This window comes from Lepidochelys kempii, chromosome 7 (genome assembly GCF_965140285.1).
Source record: "Lepidochelys kempii isolate rLepKem1 chromosome 7, rLepKem1.hap1, whole genome shotgun sequence".
NCBI lineage: Eukaryota > Metazoa > Chordata > Testudines > Cheloniidae > Lepidochelys > Lepidochelys kempii.
The window spans coordinates 10,982,376-10,997,818 of record NC_136386.1 but is presented as its reverse complement, the minus strand read 5'-3'; the positions used below and the strand labels follow the sequence as shown (position 1 = coordinate 10,997,818).

The following is a 15,443-nucleotide window of genomic DNA, read 5'->3' as shown; positions in this document are numbered from 1 at the left end:
CTGCTGGGATTCAGGGCTCCTCATGGCTCGGCTCCTGGGTTCAGTGGGGCGGGGGCAGGGGAGGAGGAAAGGGCGTGCCAGGGCTCGGGGCTTTACCTGTGGGGGGAGCGCTGGGGCTGAAACAGGCACTCCCCTCTTAGCTAAAGCCCTGAGCCCTGGTGCTCCCCACGGGGCTGAAGCTGGGAACAGCCATGGCGCTGAAGCCCCAAGCCCCAGCGTTCCCCCTGGGCCTAAAGCCCTGAGCCCCGGTGCTTCTGAGGGTCAGAAGCCCCGAACCCCCCCACTTGCCCCTAACTCTAGTCTCCTCACCTCCCACCTGCATCTGTACCCACACCGCTGAAGCCCTGAGCAGTATTTGCCTTTTTCTCATTTGTTTTTTTCATTTGTGTTTTTGTCTGTGCTTCTGCCTGATTGAGGACTTCTGGATCCACAGGGTGTCCGGTTGACTGGTAACTCTGGTGTTTGTATATTTGAGGTTCTGCTGTATCATGTGGGATACCTGTCAAAACCTTTCCTAAAACAACGACTTTCTTAAAGAAGGGGTGAGAAAAGCAGCACAGTGAACATGGAAACTGACTCAATTCTTGGCTCACCTTGTGAACTGGGACACCACCCCTAGATGATGAGGTGTAGCTCAGAGGTGAGGGAATTCAGCCCCACCCCTAAATACCACAAAGAAGAGATGTTATGAGAAGGGGAGAGAGGGTCTTGGGCTAACTTTCCATGATCAGTTGATGCTTGGTGTAGGAGAAAAGGAGGAAGAGACCCTTGAACCTCCAGTCTACGAAAAGGTAATTTCTTGAGAGGTGGAAGAATAGACTTGTGGCTTTCCCTTATGATTACTAAAGGCAGCAGCCAGGGCCCAGTTGTCACAGGGACATGGAGCCAAGTTTTGTCATCTATTGGGGAAAGCACTATAGGGAGAGCCTGAAAAGTTTCTGAGACTATCTATATCTTTGGCAGCTTATTCCAAGTGAATCCCCACCCTCCCCACTACCCTTTTGGCACATACCTGGGATACACAATGTCTGCTCTGTAAATCAGGAAGTAATGGAAAACTTACAGTGCACATTCCCAATGTGACACCCCTGGCTAATGCAGTTGGGAGGCCCAACCTCCCAATGAAAAAGAACTCTATGAAGAATAAATCAAACAAGCAGGACCATCTTATGCCTATGTCCCATCAAGACTCCTCACATCAGATGGGTTGTTCTTTTTCACCGTCCCATGGCATACTCTGCAGGAGAGCCTCCTCAAATGTAGCACTCCCTCTCCTACCCTTTATGTCTGTTTTCAGAACATCTAAGTCCTTCTTGGGTTAGCTTAATGCTGCCTGCATTGAACTTCCTCTGTTTTCATCTGTGCACAATGGGAGCTTCTAGCTGGGCAGTTGGGGTCAGTTAATGAATGTGGCATTCTCAAGTGCCCTTTGGCAACCCACATTAAATACATTATTTAAATAAAATAAATAATAAATGAACAGTGGTGCCTACAACATTCACCGTTAACCCAGAATACTTTCATGCCATGAGGTCAGATGACGACTAGAATGTGCTGACGTATTGAACACTCTGTTCCCTTAGTGGAGAACATGTATGTGGTGCCAACTACAAATGATAGGAAGATGTAGATATAGATAATAGTTCCAAAATGGCCAGAAGGGAAAGACAATCGAGGAAAGACTCCAAATAGCTCTTTATTGACTGACAATTGGCAGCTCATACAAGTCTCACATGACTCTCTAAAATGGATGGGCTATGAACCAAGATATTAAATCCTCCCAAGAGAAATGATGCAGCACTCTCAGCCTGAGAGAAGATGGCAGCTAACTGTCCTCATAACATCCCTGGGAGTAAATAAATATTACCCTCATTTTATAGAAGGGGAAACTGAGACGAGGTCACATCATTAGGGCCAGAAATTCCCAGTTCCTAGTCCTGTACTCAGCTCATGCCTTTTTTTATGCTTTTTTTCCTGCCTCCAGATATTTTTCAGAGCTAGCTTTAGAGACGTGTACTTAGGTGAGCATCACACCAGAAAGACCAGCTCTCAAGATCAGCCATCAGACTAATCAACAGATTTTTGCAGCAAACATCCCATGTACAAAACCAACATTTTGGGAAGTATAGAAAAGGACGAACGCAGATGGAAGAAAGGTGAGACTATAGATGTTCCCCCTTCATGCCTCTCTGTATTGAGTTTATGTCTGTGAGTAGAAGATAATTTCATCTATACATATGTAATTGAAAACAATCAATAAACAACGCACAGATGTAACGGGTTAGTAGAGCTAGGGAGAAAAGGAGGAACGTTGCTCACATTTTCACAAACTTTTGATTTCCAGTGTTCGTGAAAATTGAATTTTTGTCAATATTTTTCAATCAGCTCCATCAATTAGAGTTATTTCAAACGGTTATATTTCAGAAAATGGAAAAGAAATGTCAGGACAGCAGATCCTAACTCCCTAAGTACAGGAACTTTAAAAATGCACATAATTAATGATAAATGATAGACAGTGATCATTATTCATTACTCACCACAGCACAGGGACAGTGTTTAACGATTGAAGTCTATTGTTAAAAGCAGATGATAAGATAATTCTTACTTCTTATTTCTAAGTAATTAGTTGGCCCCTGTTATTGTACGATAAGATTGCTGCAAAATCATTAATGGACTTTGTGCTCCCAACACCCCCATCAGATCGGGAAACATTATTACTTAGTTTGGAGCAATGATGGTCCTTTTGTTCTGTGTTTGTTCAGCACCTAGCACAAAAGGCGCTGTCTAGGCATCCTAGGCTCTATGGTCATACAACTAATATAATCCCTCTGGGGGAAAACAAGGCACAGGGGGAATTAAGTGACTGGCCCAAGCTCGGATAGGATAATCTGTGGATGAGTTGGAAACTGGACCTAGGTCTTCGGCACAGTGACCTGTCTCCAGGACCATCTTACTATTTTAGACCTCAAAATGCTCCCCAAAGGAGAGTACTATTATTTCCATATTACAGGTGGGGAAACTGAGGCAGAAGTGAAGTTACTTGCCCCAAGGCATCCAGCACATTTGTGATAGTACTAGAACCCCAGTTTCCTTACTCCTACCTCTGAGCCCTAGCCACTGAACCAGGTAGTAACATACCATGAGGAGCTCTGCACATGCACTGCAAGTGGGAAGCAAGGGCTAACTCTTTCTTAAGTAGCTATATGTCTTCAGCTGTGGGAAAGTTTGCACTTCTAAGGTAATTGGATGATCAAATGCTAATTGGTAGTGAATGGGGGGTGGGGGTGAGTTGGCAGATGTGTAAAAGCTTAGCAAAAAATCTAGCTAGATAGAGACACAGGAGGGGAAGTGTAGCCTGTAAAAAGGATGAGTTGAAAAGCCCTGGGCTAAGCTATTCTTGAAAGAGTGAACTAGGGATCACAGCAGGAGCTAAAGAACTTGTGGGTATGTTAGGCCTTTTGGTCTTTTCTTTGGTTTTTGTTTTAAACACTAGGCTCTGATGTAGAGGATTTTTCACTATAAAACTCTACAGAAGGTCCTGAATCTCTAGGAAAGCAAGTTTTTATGTACTTTTCTCCACCATTTCATTAATGGTGCTGCAGTTAGGGCCTGTTTTATTTCCAGAGGTTTGTCACTGCCAACACTCGCTCTTTTGGGTACAAGTAATTCCACTGAGGAAGGTGTCTGCCGCGTTAGATCACTTTACCTTGGGGCTCTCTCTAGCACCCCTTGCTGTAGTTCCTAAGGCTCAGATCCTCAAAGGTATCTAAGGGCCTAACTCCCATGTGAATTAAGTGTCTAAATACCCTCTGCTGATCTGGCCCCAAGTGCTGAGAAAACCCCGAGACAGAGATGCCTTTTCTGGTCAGCTGGCCCTTAACCCAGGAAAGTACTTAAGCAGGTATGTAGCCCCTCTCGTTTCAGTGAGCCTACTTGTACTTAATGTGACATGCAAGTTAAGGATAATAGGTTGGCTGTAACTTCTCAGGTTGTTTGCTCTCTTGAGATTTCAGCCTGAAATAGTGAAATTCTCACCAGCTAAACTGCTCTCAGAGAGTTCTGTGGCTCTTGAACAGAAAACTGACTCCTTTTTCTTTTTTTGTATCTGTCCCAAGATCCTAAGGGTGAGTGCAGATCCAGGCATATAAATTCAAATACCGTATCCCTCCTGCTTCTCAAGTACAAAGGTATTTGGATTCTGTACGTCAGTTGTGGCCTATCTCCATCTGAAAGGGACAAGCTTTATGGTGAGGAAGGCTTCTGCATAGCTCCTCTTCTGAGAGAGATCAAACCTCTTCCCAGAAGGTGTTTTCTGCATCAGCTGCTCTGAGTAAACATTCTAAAGACTCCCCTGCTGCCTTCATCTCTCCTTTCTTCCCCTGTCTTGCTGCCTCCCCACTTCTGATCACAGTAGCTGCATTCACCCTGAACGTTGACCTCACGCCACTCCCTTCCAGTGAAAGAGGAGAGTTGATCACATATGTTGCTCTGCAGATCTAGCCACGCTTCGTGGCAAAGAAACAGAGCGGTGATGACCCCGTGACCTGTTGTCACACGTTCCCCTGCAGAAGCAACAGAATTAATTGAGAGCTGACAGCACGTGAAAGTAAACCGCTCGCTTTGCTTTCTGTCAAAGAAAGCGGAGTTGATTAACAGATGCAATAGCTGTTGTCCCTGCAATGTTCCTTTGGAGCACCTCTGAGGCACACTGGTCTACAGCTGTGCTCTGGGCAGAACAAGTGTGTGTCGTTGCCCAAAAGATAAGCAGGAAACCCGTCTGAGATGGAAACCAGCTCAGGTGAACAGGCAACTTCTTACCAAATGCTGCAAAAGCACCTTTGAACATGTTTCCAGTAGCATGTAACTGAAGTAACAAGCTCAGATGGGAAAGGTCTCTGTTACGCCGAGCACGGAGGTAGGGACATCACGGAAGCAGGTAGAGGGCACAGGATAAGTGTGGGAGATGACTAACAGGAATGTGGTTCTGAATCGCAGTGATAAACACCATCAGACCTGAAGTAAATCAAAGCTGATGAGGAGAAATATTCATCGGACGTGAACGTGCCTGGGCACTGCAGAGTGCCCTGTCTAATAGAGCTGTACACACAGTATTTCTTTTACATCCATGCATACCTATCATCTCAGAAATCTGCAGGGAGGGGAACATGTCCTGACCTTGCAGGTTTTTTTAATACAAGGGCCATATATTCTGCAGTGTTCTTCCCCCCCCCCCCCCCCGAAGGCTTACGTCATGCACAGGACTTGCTCCTTTTTTTGGGTCATAGGTAGGGTTGCCAACTGTCTGATCACACAAACCCAAACACCCTTGCCCTGCCCCACCCCTTCTCTGAGGCCCCGTCTCCACTTACTCCATTTCCCCCCCCTTCCCTCCATCGCTTGCTCTCCTCCACCCTCACTCACTTTCACCAGGCTGAGGCAGCGGGTTGTGGTGCTGGAGGGGGAGTGAGGTGCAGGCTCTGGGCTAGGGCAGAAGGTTGGGGTGCGGGAGGGGGCGAGGGGTGTGGGCTCTGGCTAGGTGGCACTTACCTCGGGTGTCTCCCAAAAGCAGCCGGCGCGTCCCTCAGGCGGGAGGCCTAGGAGGTCTCCGCACAGTGCCCCTGCCTGCAGGCACCGTCCCCACAGCTCCCATTGGCTGCAGTTCCCGGCCAATGGAAGCCGCGGAGTCAGCTCTTGGGCCGGGGGCATTGTGCGGAGACCCTATCCCAGGGGCCACAGGGATGTTCCAGACACTTCCTGGAGCGGCGCGGAGCCAGGGCAGGTAGGGAGCTGGACTTTTAGCACCTAAAATCTCCTGGTTTAGCTTCAGTAGCTCCAGGAGATAGAGCCTGATTCTGGGAGACGCCTGGTGAAACCAGGAGGTTTGGCAAACCTAGTCATAAGACATCTTTTTTTGGTGGAACTTCCTAAAAGAATTAGACGTGCACCTCTTTTGTCAGATATGGTTCATGGACTAGATGAGCTAATCTGGCCTCCACAGTGTCCTTTCATCTTACAATGACAAACTTTCCCATTGGTGTGTGGGGTTTTGTTTTGTTTTGGTTTTTTTTTTTTTGGTAATCATTCGGTTTGCATGGGGGAGAAGTGATATTGACTCATGCGTGGTGACCCGTGAGCCTCTCTCTGTCACTTTATGAGAAAGCTGCCACCTACAAGTTCTCACAGGAATGGCACTGACATGTGCTTCCTTCTGAAAGAGAGTAGCCCCTCTCAGAGCAGCCTGCTTCAGATTGGCCCCTGAGAGAGCCAGCCCTGATTTCACACTTCCTGTTAAACCTGATTCTGAGAGTCTGAATCACGGGTGTGCTCTCTGTGCAGAGCAGGCTCTCATTTATATTGTATGAGAGTGGCTCCACTGGATTGCGATTGCTTTTTTACCTTTACTGTACACAGAATGATGGGGTCACTGACTCTGAAATGCTGGTGCACAACCTCCCAAAGGTCTAATGTGCAAGTCACCTCCTCCAAATATGCGTCAAGGGGCCATATTTCAGGCTTGTTATTCTCCTTATATATGTGTGTCTGGAAGTAACTGCTTTGAATTTCAGTGGTCCCTTAATAATGTTTAGCTGGTATCCAGGTGCTAAGGGCTGGCATTCAAAGTGCTCAAGAGAAGTGCACTCACTAACTCCTGACAATACTTTGTGGCAGGCAATCAAGTGTTATCCCCTCTTTACAGATGGAGACATAACACAGAGTGACTTGCTGAAACCCACAATGAGCCAGAATCAGAATTTCTGAACCCAGACCTTGTGCTCATTCCACTCAACCATGAGGCTTCTCAGTGGTACACGGTATGCTTCAGCTCCTCAGCTACAATCCCCAAACACCCACCACTGCTGGGAAGGGGGGTAATAGGGAGATCTTTGTGCTCTCTGTTCCTGAGTTGGTGGTGTCAGTCCAATCCCCCAGTGTAGCTTAGTGGAGTCTTAAGGCTTCTCCTAAGTTACTTTTGATTATCCATGTAACTAAAGAGGTTCTGGTGGAGCTATATTGGCCTCTTACTAGTCTTTCTATCTTTCCTTCACATTGGGATAGTCTACCTTTGAACCTTTAATATTTTCTCCTTGAGAAACTGCAAGGTTTCCTGAACTCCTTGATTCCTGAAGTTTTCCTTCCAAGGGACACTACTTGCCAGGTCTCTGCTTGTCTGAAGTCCATTGTCCTTATTCTACTGCTTTCACTCCTTTCTTTTTCTTAGAATCATTAAATCTGTCATTTCATGACCACTTTCACCCAAATTGCCTTCCACCTTCAGATTCACAACCAATTCCTCCATGCTGGTCAGCATCAAGTCTAAAATGGCTGTCCCCTGCCACTTTTTGAAACACAAAGTTGTCCCTGATACGTTCCAAGAACTTATGGGAAAGTTTGTTTGCATTGTTGTTTTTCCAACAGATATTTGGGTAGTTAAAGTCCCCCCATCACTACCAGGTCTTGTGGTTTTGCATATTTGTTCTAGAAATGCCACACCCTCCACCTCTTCCTGACTTGGTGATATTGTACTAGACCCCCTACCAAGATATCACTCCTGGTTTGTTTGTCTCCCCCCCCCCAACCCCACTTATCTTTACCTAGAGACTTTCAGCTGGTCTGCTTTTCACCTCCTTCTAGACCTCAAACAAGTATATTGGAGACAGTTGAAAACTCATTTGCACAAAAGGGGGAATACTGTGTTTGTTTGTTTTTTTAATTTTCAACTTTATTAACGTTTTCCACCAATATCTTTTTAACCAAAGTCCCTATCATTTTGTGTGTATGCTCTCACCCATGGGCCAAAACCCCTGCCTTTCAGTAGGAAAATGTGGTTTTTGGTAAACAAACTCTTGATAAAGTTTTCATTAAAATTATCATGGGGAAACATCACCAAAAAATTGACAATGGGTCCATTTGTTGAGCCCTACAAAACAGAAACAACAAACATTTTTTTCCCCATAAAATTGTCTGTCATCCTCCTCCTCTTTCCACCCCCCAATCACTTCTAGCCTAGATCCTTTAACCAGAGTCCTCTCATGCTAGCAATGGTACAGCCATAGAATAAATGACAATCCTTGCCCCAAAGAGCTCACCGGGGACATTGCCTCTGTGTTCTAGTCTCCAAAAGTCCAGTCTGCTGACACTTCAAATCTCTAGTTCCTTTAGCCTGGGATTTTAGTAATTTCGCTAGGTGGCAGAGCAGCAGCCATGTTAATCTGTATTCACAAAAAGAAAAGGAGGACTTGTGGCACCTTAGAGACTAACCAATTTATTTGAGCATAAGCTTTCGTGAGCTACAGCTCACTTCATTGGATGCATGCAGTGGAAAATACAGTGGAGATTTATATACATAGAATTATATACATAGAATACACTATAAAAGGTTTCCCTCTCTTTCCCCCCCCCCCTCGCTCTCCTGCTGGTAATAGCTCACCTTACCTGATCACTCTTGTTACAGTGTGTATAGTAACACTCATTGTTTCATGTTCTCTGTGTATGCCACAAGTGCTCCTTTTCTTTTCGCTAGGTGGGAAATGCATTTGTGCTCTGTGCTGCAATCCCAGCGAACTATCTTATGAATGAAAAATAGCCTGGAACAAGATCAAAAGACTCAAATTTTTCAACCTTGAATGATTTGAACAGCTGAACGATACTGCACCAAACTGGGCATGTCTCGCACCAGCTCGTCTCTTTCTGACGTGCAAGCAGCAGAATATGTAGCTATAACTAAATGGTTATAGTCTCTGAAGAGTAGGATTAGCTATTTTACATGATTATATGATGAACTTTAAGCTTGATACTAATGTGCCAGGAATCTAAATAAATGTTCATGGTTTCTTTTCAACCTACAGTACATCTACCTAAACAGATGTGTTTCAATGCACTGATAATATATAAAAGACACACTATAAAACAGAGACGTTGAGTACTCCTTTATGTACTGCTGGTTTGAGATGCAATCCAACCACACGAGGCACTGTGGGCCTCATTAGGCTACCTCTAATTCCTCAGTGGCACTGCATGATAGAATGGCTCCTGAGAGAGCAGTACTGTCGGGGGTGAGAAGGTGCCGAGGTGGCCGTATGGAGTCACAGGGTCTACACAGATACCCCAAGATTTACTATATTTCCTGACAGAGCTGCATCGTTGGGGTCGGGGAGGGGTTCAGTAGCAATGTAGTGGCACAGGGTGGCAAGAGTTGCCCCAAGACGTACCATATTTCCCTTGGCTCTTAGGATATCCATCCATGCGGAGACCTAAGCTCCCTGTCCACTGCATGGGCTGACAGTTTGGTTACTCCTAGGCAGAACAGCTTAGGGGAGAACATCAGGTAAGCCAAGCAGAATTCCCAGTTGAACTTGTCCCATGAGTGACTTTCCACTGGAAGGAGACAACGTGGCTCAGTGTAAGGATGAATATACATCAGTCTGTTTAGAGGGACTAGCCTATATTTAACATAAAGGGTCCTCAGGGCATAAGGTAATATCTGAGGAAAAAATAAGAAATACTTTCCCTGTAGGCAGTTTATCCCCTGGCTCACTTTGGGATTCTTATAGCTTCCTCTGAAGCATCAGGATACTGGAGGAGATGACTCTCTGATCTGGTATGGCAGTTCCTATATTCTGCCCTCAGATACAGGGGATCCCTTTCACTGACATCACAGGAACATGGGGACACACCTGAGAGCAGAAATGAGCTCAGACTCCTACATGCTTTGCATAACCGTTCTCTGCAAGAACATGCACTGTAGAAAACAGTGTTGCAGTAGAGTTGCTGGTAGAACTATAGGTAATTCTTGAGACGCAAATAAGGTCTAGCCAATGCGGAGTGCAATTCCTCAGATCTAGGTTTACAACTAATTGATCCCTTCCCCAAACACACACCCCTGGGGTTTGTTTTTATTTTTTATTTTTAGTTTTTCAGAAAGGTTCCCTCAAAGACAATAGAGAGAATTTTTCAATAGCCGCTACTAACATAGAATTCTATTTTCAGTCATTTTTCAGTTGTACGTTTCTACATCCCATCACATTAGTCTGCTCATGCTTCCAATGTAACAATGAGACAAACAGGGCATTGTGCTATTCGAAGCCAAACATTCATCTCTTCTTGGCACTAGTTCAACAGGCCTGTCAAAACTCCTTGCAAGCCAGCCAAAGCTCATTAATGGTGGTTGACTGCATTAGCATGGAAAAGAACTTTTTGTGTGTGGGGGAGGGCAGCATGAGAAGGAGAAATGTTCTTTAAAAGTATAAACAAATGTACTTAATGCCAGTGCTTCATACAGAAGGCAGGAAGAAATGGATTACAAAATCCTCTGCACTATACCCGTCTAATACTTAGCTCAAAAGAGGCTTTGGCATGATCTTTTTGAGCATAAACTTACAACTGCTACTATCCTTATGATGACATGAATCTTTTCTTCTTCCCAGGTGGTAGCTCCTCGTTTTGTAGCTATTGGGTCAGAGTCTTCTCTTGCTTACACCAGGCTAACGTCAATGGAGGAATCTTACTCTCTTCTTTTGTACCAGTTCAAATGAAAGTAAAACTTGGCCCAACATCGTTCTAAATATCCTAGTATGCTGGCACAACAGTAGCTCAGCCGTAGGCAGTCTAACATACCTGCTACAGCTGGTAAGCCATTTCATTAAGAGGTAGGAAAGTGATTTCATTATGGAGTCTGAATGTGTTTTGTCTGGTGTTATGATGCTGAGTTCGTGATGAGGAATGTGCCAAACGTAAGATGAGTGATAATCCTACAACTCATTCAGGATAGTCCCATACGCTTGTTTTATGTCTCCAGTCTAGGTTTTGTTGTTGCAGAAATCTGCTAATCGTAAACAGAGTACTGACGACGGAGAGCATTTTCAAAGGATAAAGTGGTTGAACCTTAGGAAGAGATTCTACTTCAAATCATCCTCAGATAAAATAAAAGAAATCATCCCTTTTAATTTTATGTACTCATTCTAATCTACCTGCGGTTCCAACAAGTCTATTAAATCACGTTCCTAATTTGACATCTACTCATGAAACTCCTGGCATTGTACCAAAAATATTCGCTGCTGGGCGAGAAGTAATGAAAGACCTCAAATGATGCATTGTCTCTTTCCTTCTCCTCTGTTGCAATGATGCTGCTTAAAAATGGTGTTTAACCTCCCTACGCTGTGACATAACTCAATATGAAGAAAAAAATGATGGTGTTGTGAAGGTCTCCTTTAAACATGGAAGAAGCCATTGGTGGAGTGAGGGTGTGGGAAGATAGCTGAAACAAATATCTCGCTAGTTGCTATTAACCTGCATCTTAAAGTACAAGCACATCTGCTCACTTACTTTCATATCCAGTAGTAATAACCTAATCTCATTCAAATTGCTGGTGACCACTTAGTTTGGTTAAGCCTGGTAAGCAAAATAGTAGCAGAATCTGGCACAGGGCTCAGACCATTGAAGCTGGTTTGCAAACCACGTTGTTCGTTCTGCTTACGGTATACCCCTTCCCCGTCCACCGATGCTGCCGTATCTGCTTAGATTGTAAGATCTGAGGGATGGAGACTGTTTCTGGTTCTTTGTTTGTACAGTGCCTAGCAGTGTGGGATCCTGATCTCTAGGTGTGACTATAATATACATATTAATTGGACTGAGCAGTATAATGTGCAGGAAGTCAGGGTTACACTGCATCATATTCTCTGTGCCAGATTATGCTCACCGAGCCTAACCAAATTGAGTGACACCAGCAACTTGCTCTTTAGCAGCTGTTAACCTGCTGTTACCATGTGATTAATGAAACTGTTACTGGAATACTGTGTTAGAGTCCGATGTCCATACTTTTAATAAGAAAGCTGATAAATCGGAAAGAGTTAAGAAAAGAGCAGCTTGAATGAACCGAGGTCTGGAAAATCTGCCCTACAGTGAGACTAGAGACAATCAGTCTGTTGAATTTATCCAAGAGACGGTTAAGATGTAACTTGATCACGGTGTTTATGTACCTACATGGGGAGAAGATTCCCAATAGCTGAGGTCTCTCTAATCTAGCAAAGGCATAATGGGATCCATTGGCTGGAAGCTGAAGCCAGACCAATTCAGGCTAGAAATAAAGTGCAGATTTGTAATGCAGAGGTAATGGTTCCAATGGCTACTCTACCTAGGAACGTGGTGGATTCCCCATCACTTGAGCTCTTTGAATCAAAACTGAATGGCTTTTAAAAGCTTATGCTGTAGCTCACTCAGAAGTTATGGGCTTGATGCAGGAAGCGCTTGGTGAAATACTATGGCCTGTTTTATGAAGGAGGCCAAACTAGATGATCATAAAGCCAGAAGGGACCACTACAATTTGTGACTCTCACGAGGAAGAACCTGGATGTGTGGCGAAGAGGAAGGGGGAAAACTAGACTTCAATCTCAGAAAATCTGGGTTCAATTCTTGACTTTCCCATGGGCTTTTGTATTGCTGTGGGTGACTTAATCTCTCTCTGCCTCTGTTCCCATCTGTAAAATGGGGTTAATAGTACTTCCTAACCTCGCATGGGGGTGTGAGGATAAATATATTAATGTTGGTAAGGCCTTCTGCACTCTGGTGATTGCTAGTGTCTGACAAAGTGGCTGGCTGGAGCTATGGAAGGCAGAGGTTTTGTGCATGTCTGGGGCATAGCTGCGTGGCAGGGTCCCTGACACATGCAGGGAGAGTGGGTGTTGCTGTCAGCAGTCTAGTGCCTGAACCTGGTCCCATATTTTTTTTTGTTTGTTTTTTTAAGACCTGAAAAGGGAAGGCGTGCTTTTTGTCTCCTCTCAAGGTTTCTTTTCTGCTAAAGATTAAGGTCCTATCTTGTCCTAATCCTTTCTGGCTGTTACCAGGGTTGAAGTCTTCATTTCTCAGACATCAGAGCCATTGCAGATTGGAAGAAATACAGCACAGGAGAAACGGACTTCTATCTTTCCGGTGGCCTGTGGTGTCTCTCTAGAGGTACCTTCTATTCATTTAACTACATAACTATTCCTCTCCCTCAGGATCTGTGCATGGTCTCCGGGACCGGTCAACAAATGCTCTAACATACCTCGCACTGTGCAATATTTGGCAAGGCTACAACCCCTCCTGAGGTTGGCTTCATGAAGAGCTCTCTAACTCCCTACAACTGTGGCCTATTATGGGAGGACTTAGGGCTTGTGTACCCATAAAAACTACAGTGTAGACACTACCTATTGTGAGAGAAGGGATTCTCCTGTCGCACAGGTAATCCTCTCCCAGGGGGTGGTAGCTAGGTTGATGGAAGAATTCGACCTAGTGCTTTCTGCACTGGGGGTTAGGTTGGTATAGCTACATCTCTTGGGTGTGGATTTTTCACACTCTTGAGTAACATAGCGATACCAATGTAAAACTAGAGTGTAGACCAGGCCTTAGTGATCAGTTAAATTATAAAAATCAACTGGCACTAGGATTTATGCAAACTGGAACAGCTTATTGTCTGCCAATCATGAAATGAAATCAATCACAAGCAAACCCAAAGAGAAGCCCTAAGTCTCAGGACTGCACCAATGGTTCCACAGTCTGATCACAGCATGTTAGGGGTTTCTTCAAAGCTGGACTAGACTTCTCACAAAACACAACCTAGTCTGATGTCTTTAGGAGCTGCACATGCTTGTCTCTTCTCAGAATCAGGTCTGTAAACTGCCAAAATCTACTACTTGACTTCCTAGGTGGCAACAAGAGACAGAATTAACTAGAGAAACCAAGGGAAGGGATCTGTATATATGGAAGTATAAGAACTTGCCTATCTTCTGGGTATGTTTTACCACAGCTGCCTCATTCTTAGTTAGAGAAGAGCAGCCTTGGGTGCTGCTTCATGCCAACAGAGACTGTTGGAGCAAATCCAGCTCTCTTCACAATGAAGTAGGCACTAATAGGCTTAAAAATATGTTTCCACCCTCGCTGATACTTTGCAGTCTGAGATTACTTGTCAGACTCTGCAACCATTGTATCTGCTAGGGTTCTGCTACCAGTACCTACGTATAGGCAAGAATAGCAAAGGTTCTCACTTTCATTACATCATGTCTATCTTGCCGCTTGAGAAACGATCACCTGTAAGAGTTCTAGTCTAGCTTCCCCTCCACCCCAAATCAAAGCCTGGGAACTATGCAGCAATGATCTTGGTTGTCTTTGTGTCTGTTGCACATAGCTTGAAATTTCCTATGCAGCAGTGTTCTCCGTATGCCATGTAGCTGAATTCCTCTGTGTGGTTTTTTTTTTTTTAAGACCTCTGTCTTGCACTGTATGAACCTGAAAACAGCAGTATGGCAGAGAATCAGAATCTGGGATATTTAATTATTCAGTATCTGACAAGTTGACTGGGAATTCATCACTCATCATACATGGATGCTGAGATTAAACCAGCTTCCTATACTATTAATCTGTAATGACTTCTTCAGACCAATTATTCATCTCTAACCATGGGCAAAAATATATCCTTACCCACTGCCCACTACTTTGCATGTCACCTTTTTCTCCTCCTGGACTTGCTGGTCTAGAGACTTGTGCTTATTTACAGGAGGTGTATCGAAATAAACATGTCACAACTCATACAGAAACTTGTCCTTATTACTGCTTCTCTCTCTCTTCTCTATGGACAACTCCTCCAGTCAGCCCTCTGGCTACATATTTAATGGGAGATGATATTATGCTATGAGCCAGAGCTCTTTGACTCCAACTTCCAGAGCTGGGCCCATAGGGAGGCAAAGAAGCATTTGAAAAAGCTGTAGTTAGGAGCTTTTATGACAAGCCCACTCTTAACAGCTTCTGGTTCCAAGTTGCCTTTAAATGTATTATAAATTAAATCAGTTCTGTATTTTTTTTTTTCCTCCCTAGGATTCAAACATTTTAGAGATGTGTGTGTATGAGAGAAAAGTGTGGTGATTAAATACAGCTACGCTACAGCGTGCGGTGTAGCACCGGGCTTTTAGCTGGAAAAGGGTATACCAGTATTTGATTGCAACATCTGTTAAGAATCTAGTTATTGAAGCTAAAAGGATTTTTCACCTTAAATGAGGTTTCTGTAAATGAATCTACACTCACAGTTTTCTGTTTGTGTTCCTCCAGCTGACAAAGAAAAACGTAGCTGCCAGACTTTGATCTCTAATGCACCTTTATCCTGAACAACTATGGAGAAGCTTAATTGTGTCAACTGAAAAAAACCCACCCTGTTAATGTAGCATTAAGACTTAGCAGTTAAAATAAAATAAAATAAAAAGCAGCCTGAAAGCTAAGGTTCCAACAACTGTGTTGGCTCCACTTTGTTGAATATCCTGTATGTTTTATGACAGGAACATTTCATGTACATATTTCAAAAGGAATTGTGTAGCTTAATATGGTCTTGCTTGTAAGACGCATTCCATACACCATGAACAACAAGCAGCTTGGCCAAGAGAGGCAGGCCAGCCTCGTGGTAAAGGCTCTGGAGAGCTGGG

The 15,443-nt window shown here is 44.2% G+C and overlaps 1 long non-coding RNA gene across 4 annotated transcripts; it reads left to right on the top strand.

Moving 5' to 3' along the window:
• Positions 1–249: 249 nt before the first annotated feature.
• Positions 250–15,238, top strand: LOC140914080 (uncharacterized). 4 transcript variants are annotated; one of them, XR_012159761.2, is made up of 4 exons: positions 250–640; positions 1,985–2,156; positions 12,840–12,948; positions 15,076–15,238. It is a non-coding gene; the product is annotated as an uncharacterized LOC140914080 (long non-coding RNA). The 4 variants fall into 4 exon arrangements; XR_012159760.2 differs by adding an exon at positions 10,425–10,626 and having other exon boundaries at positions 250–2,156; XR_012159762.2 differs by lacking the exons at positions 250–640; positions 1,985–2,156 and adding exons at positions 6,695–6,812; positions 10,425–10,626.
• The last annotated feature ends 205 nt before the right edge of the window (positions 15,239–15,443 follow it).